This window comes from Chiloscyllium punctatum, chromosome 18 (assembly GCF_047496795.1).
Source record: "Chiloscyllium punctatum isolate Juve2018m chromosome 18, sChiPun1.3, whole genome shotgun sequence".
Taxonomy (NCBI): Eukaryota; Metazoa; Chordata; class Chondrichthyes; order Orectolobiformes; family Hemiscylliidae; genus Chiloscyllium; species Chiloscyllium punctatum.
The window spans coordinates 92434340-92440339 of record NC_092756.1 but is presented as its reverse complement, the minus strand read 5'-3'; the positions used below and the strand labels follow the sequence as shown (position 1 = coordinate 92440339).

The 6000-nt window shown below is 49.7% G+C and overlaps 1 protein-coding gene across 2 annotated transcripts in view; it reads left to right on the top strand.

Moving 5' to 3' along the window:
- Positions 1-1046: 1046 nt before the first annotated feature.
- syt3 (synaptotagmin III) overlaps positions 1047-6000 on the top strand; it is a 113399-nt gene continuing 108445 nt past the window's right edge. Inside the window, exon 1 of one of the 2 annotated variants that reach the window (XM_072588770.1) lies at positions 1047-1890. The gene's annotated coding sequence lies outside the window, so the exon portion shown is untranslated. The remainder of the gene's footprint in view (positions 1891-6000) is intronic. The other variant, XM_072588768.1, reaches the window with a different exon arrangement.

Sequence of the window (6000 nt, the reverse complement as noted above, 5' to 3'; positions counted from 1 at the left end):
GTGTCTCTCTGTCAGTATATCTGTGTGTGTGTGTCTCTCTCTCTCTGTCAGTGTATCTCTGTGTGTGTCTCTCTGTCAGTATATCTGTGTGTGTGTGTGTCTCTCTCTCTGTCAGTGTATCTTTGTGTGTGTCTCTCTGTCAGTATATCTGTGTGTGTATGTGTGTCTCTCTCTCTGTCAGTGTATCTTTGTGTGTGTCTGTCAGTATATCTGTGTGTGTGTGTGTGTCTCTCTCTGTCAGTATATCTGTGTGTGTATGTGTGTCTCTCTCTCTGTCAGTGTATCTTTGTGTGTGTCTCTCTGTCAGTATATCTGTGTGTGTATGTGTGTGAGTCTCTCTCTGTCAGTGTATCTCTGTGTGTGTCTCTCTGTCAGTATATCTGTGTGTGTCTGTCTCTCTCTCTCTCTCTCTCTGTCCGTGTATCTCTGTGTGGGTGTGCTGCATGTACAGGTTGCTGCAGGGAGCTGTGCAGGATGTGTGACTGCCTATTGGACCAGATTGAGACGCCTGTCACATTGAGGGGGAGGGTGCGCGGAGGAGATGGGTGTTAAAAGTGAGGCACCGAATAGAACCGACAATTAATTCTGTGTAAGAATGTATACGTCTGTGAGTGAGAGAGAGGGAGTTTGAAGGGTTAAAGGACAAGGGGCAGAGATGTCAGGTCAACCCAGTGCTGCCCCATTTTTTTTCCTGAGAAACTGGTAGGGAATAGAAGGGACCCATAAACGGGTCAGCCAGGAGTCTGGCTGTAATTCATTCTCACACACAGCATCAGGAGGAGAGACCAGAGACAGAGAGTCTTATACAGGACCTGATCCAATCCACAACTGAGAGGGATTGGAGGTGGGGGGGCGGGGGGGGGGGAAAGAGGGGTAGAGGAGAGTGGGGTAGGGAGAAAAGAGAAGAGGGGGAACAAGGGAGGGAAAAGGGGGGGGAGACAAGGGAGGGAGAAGGGGTGACAAGAGAGGGAGAAGGGGTCAAGGGAGGGAGAAGGGGAGAGAGAAAAGGACAAGGGGAGTGGAGAGAAATATAAGAAAACGAGAGAAGGAGAAAGAAAGACAAAGAATAAGGGGGGAGAGAGAAGAAGATAGGGAGAGTGAGGAAGAGAAGAGGTGCAGGGAAGTGAGAGAGCAAAAAGGGAGAGAGAGAGAGAGAGAGAGGGGGAGAGAAAAGAATAGAAGCTCTGGGAATGTTAAGCTGCTTCAGGGGATGTGGGAACACTTGCTCTCTGTAATACAAAGGGAGAGGGAGGGAGAGAGAGAGAGAGAGAGGGCGAGCCACACAAGTGAAGACCTACTGATATGACGGCTCCTGCATCTGGTGCAGACCACTAATGGATTGAAGTGGGAGGAAGGATTAATGTGAACCAAGAGAAACAGCCGTGCATCACTCAGTCAAGGACAGCAGCAAGCAGAGAGGGTGTTAGAGCAAGCTGCCTGAAGTCTGAGAGAATCCAGGAAAGGGTGGGGGTGGGAAGAGAGAGAGAGGAGAAAAATCAGCACGGAATGAAACAGAGGGAGGGATGCACAATTGTAGGAGCTCAGGACCCACGTACCTAACTCTTATACAAAGACTGGAACAAATTGACTGAGGATTCGTATCCACGGGTTCTGCTCTCTCTATACCTACAGCATCTGCGAGAGAGGTGGTGGGAGGGCAGGGGAGGGGGAGAAAAAGGACTAACCCTTGCCCATTGGACTGAAGACAGACAAATCGCTGATTGAAGATTTAAACCAGGAACTGGAGAGAGCTAAAGCAGCAGCTCATTCAAACACCTGGCTCCGAGAACCCCCCAGATTGTTCATCAGGCAAGGCCTAATCCTCCCCAGATTTGGAATTTAACAAAAAAAACTCCTCGATGATTTTTAACAGGAGGAAAAAAGAAGCAGGTACTTGTGTTTCTTTTCATTATTTCATTTTATTCTCCTTTTCCTAATGCAGTGGGTGTTTTCGTTTGAATTCTGTCACGCTTTCATGTACCGGTATTCAATGTCATGTTCTGTGCAGGTACGTTCACTGCCTCTTGCTTCCCATCAGTGTCGGTAACTGGTACGTTTATCACAGGGTTAAACAGAATCTGTCATTTATTATGTGTGTGTGCTTCTGTTTCGGTTTGATTCTCATCAGTAGTTGTGGATTTTCTCAGTGCCTCCCTGTGTTAGTTCACAAGTCCAGTGACAACTTAGTCCCTCTGATTCCTTCCTGCCCCCCACCCCACCTCCCAAGCCCCCACTATGCTCCCCTTCAGAAAGGGGAGTGCAAAGGGGGAGTGATGTGTCTATAACGTGAGTGTGACACTGTCTCTGTGTCTGACCGCTGACACACAGCATGCTGAATCCTGCACTCAGTTTCCCCACCCCAACATTTTCACTTCCCCTCTGTCCACCTTTTCTCCCTCTCCTCCACAGCCATTATCTTCCATTCCATTTTTCTGCTGCCTCTCATCCTTTCCACCTTCTCCCTTCTCTCCCTCCTTGTGCACTGACCCTTCACCTTCCAAAACTGTGTTTTTCCTCCTATCCTGTCCTTACTTTCTCCTGACCCCCCATACTCTCTTTTCCCCCTTTTATTGTGCAGTCCCTCTCCACAGCCAGTCTCTTCCCTCCTTTCACGCGAACCTTTCCGATGTTCCCTTTACACCCTTTCCTTCAGCCATCTCTCTCCTCCTTTCCTGCTTTCCCTTTTCTGTCTCTCCTCATCGCTCACCAATCTTCACCTACTCTTCTTCCTGCTTCCCTTACCCCATTTTCCTTCCCCCCCCATCCTGTCTTTCCTCTGTCTGCCCCAGTCTCCCTCGTCCTATTTTCCCCACCCAGGTCTTCTCCCCTCTCCTCTCTTCCCGCCCCCTCCCATCTTCCCCCCACTCTTGTCTCCACCCTTCTCCCCTCTCCCATCGTCCCCCCGACCTTCCCCTTTGCCCCCTTCCCCATCTCCCTGTCTGCCCCACCTCCATCTTCCTCCCGTCATCCCCCACCACCCCCGACACCCTCCTCCCTACCACTCTTCCCCCTCCAAGTCTTCCCCCACCCCATCTTCCCCCGTTTTCACCCCCTTTTCTTCTCCCTTGCCTTCCTCCCATCTTCTTCCCCCGTCTCCCCACCCACACTTTTCCCCCTGTCTTCCCACCCCATCCTCCCACCAGTTTATCCCCTGTTTCCCCCCTCCTCCCTCAGTCTGCCACCCCTTGTCACTGTCTCCCCCTACACTCCCGTCTCTCCCCCCAGTCTTTCTCCCCATCTCCTCTCCCCCCCCCCACTCCTGTATTCTCTGATTTCGCTTCCTCCTCCCTTGCCTCTTCCTCTCTCTCAATACCTCCTCTTTCTCCATCTTTTCTCTCTTGCCTTCATTTCCCCTCCTTTCTTTATCCCTCTCTTCCTCATTTTCTATCTCTCCATTTTCCATCCAGTTCCTTCTTGGTACTCATCATCTTGCCTTTCCGATCCTCCTTGTCTGTTTTCACCTCTCCGATTCCGTCCTGTCTCCCCTCTCTGTCCCTCCTTATAGCTCGCTCACCATCGTCTTTCTTTCTATCTGTGCTCTCTCTCTTTCCAATTTTTTCCATTTTTCTAACAGCTCGCTGGATCAGCCACCACCTTGAATTCCTTACATGCTCCATCCCGATGTCTTTGATTTTATTCAGTGCTCTGATACATGAATGGGGTAATTAATTAAAACTCAGTGAGGTTTCCAGGGAGTCCACGATCCAAGAACAATGTGAGAGTTAAGAGCGGGCGTCATCCATTCAGTCCCTTGAGCTTGCCCTGTCATTGGCTGATCTGATTTTGGTCTCATCTTCACTTTCCTGTCTGCGCTCCATAATCCTTGACGATCAAACGTCTCTCCAACACAGCCACGAGTGTATTCAATGACCCTGCCTCCAATAGTATTTCTTATTTCGTGAATGCAAACCCCAAAGCCAACCAATTACCTCTTCACTTGTTGAGGTTATGGTGGCGAGCCTGTCACTGTGTCCGTGAAGGAGATACTCCCGGGTAATGTGCAGCATTGATTGTGTGTCTCTCTTACAAGTGTGCGAGAAGTTTGTGCTGGGAGACTACAGTGATGGAGGTTGGCAGTGCTGGGGTCTAGATTAGAGTGGTTCTGATGAAGGGCCTTTGCCCGAAATGTTGATTTCCCCTGCTCCTCGGATGCTGCCTGACCTGCTGTGCTTTTCCAGCACCACTCTAATCTTGACTCTGATCTCCAGCATCTGCAGTCCTCACTTTCACCGAGTTGGCAATGCCGGGCCCTGTCCCGTCCTGAACCTGTTTCGCAGGACTAGGCTCACTGCAGCCATCGAAAGCCCGCCATTTGACAGGTAGGATTTGTCACAAGGAAGCTGTCAGTGACTTCCCCTGTCTCCTTGATCTGAAGGATGTCTGAAGGGCGCGACCTTGTTCAGAAACGCTCCGTGTGGGGCACCAAGCAGTCGGTGGGTTGAACCAGTCAGTGAGTAAGGAAGATACAGCCAGAATGGTTTCAGTTCGCTCGTGGGCTTTTGTCAGTTGGTGGAGCTGTCTGTGGCAGTGTGAGCTTTACGAGGGCAGGACATTCGACCACCCTGTGGATGAGAAAGTTCGACAACCCTCTTGGGGGGGGGGGGGTAAAGAAATTCTCCCTATTTCCATCTTCACAGAGGGTTCCCCCATTTTTAAAAGGAGTCTCTTAGTTCAAGACCGAAACCGCAGTCTTCAAAGGTGGAAGAGACACCCTGAAGGATTACGTATCAGATTAAACTTTTACATTCCAATGCTTTAACTTTACTTCAAGCTGGTTTTCATTCTCTGATTCGCCTACAGTGAATTCTTTCCTGCTTTCACTATTCAATGAAGAAAGTTTCCATTTGGCCCAGAAATGAAATTAATTCAATCTCTGCCCATTGACCTGCATCTACTTGTCCCCAACTTTCCCCACTCCCTCCCCATCGGCCGAGAGGGCAGGGTTCCTTCACCCACTCAACAGTGTCACTCCTGCCTCAAGCCATTCTTCTGGTCAATTCTGCTCATTGTCCCATTTTCATCCATTAGGCTAGGGTCATAGAGTCTTTACAGCACAGAAAGAGGCCCTTCGGCCCACTCTGTTCGAGTGTACCCAAACTTCTATCTGTTCTAATTCTATTTTCACTTGGCCCATAGCCTTGTATGTTCTGGCATTTCAAGTGTCCATCGAAATACGTCTTAAATACCTGAGGATTCCTCCCTCTGCCACTCAAACAGGCAATGAATTTCAGAGGAGAAAGTGAGGACTGCAGATGCTGGAGATCAGAGCTGAAAATGTGTTGCTGGAAAAGTGCAGCATGTCAGGCAGCATCCAAGGAGCAGGAGAATCGACGCTCCGGGCACAAGGCCCGGGGCGTCGATTCTCCTGCTCCTTGGATGCTGCCTGACCTGCTGCGCTTTTCCAGCAATGAATTTCAGACACATACTACCACCAGCTTTTCCTCAAATCCCCTCTAAACCTCCTGCTCGTTACTTGTGCCCTTGGTTATTGCCAACTAGGTGAAAGTGAGGACGGCAGATGCTGGAGATCAGAGACAAGATTAGAGTGGGGTGCTGGAAAAGCACAGCAGGTCAGGCTGCATCCGAGGAGTAGGACAATCAACATTCCAGGCAGAAGCCCATTCCTGATGAAAGGCTCCTGCCCGAAACATTGATTTTCCTGCTCCTCGGATACTGCCCAACCTGTTGTGGTTTTCTAGCACCACTCTAATCTTGCCCTTGGTTATTGACCCCACTACTAAGGGGAAAAGCTTTTTTCCTATCTGTACTATCAATGCCCCTGTAGCTTCAGTCACTTCAATCAGTCTTTCCCTCAGCGTTCTCTACTCTAAGGAAACTAATCCAACCAATCAATCCAATCTCGTATGGATTTAGTGTAACTTTGATGTACAGACTGGATGGGCCAAAGGGCCTCTTCTGTACTGCATGATCCAATGAACCCCACTCTAGACTACATCTCTTGTCTCCTCATAATGGAATCACTCCAGCACAGGCTACTTC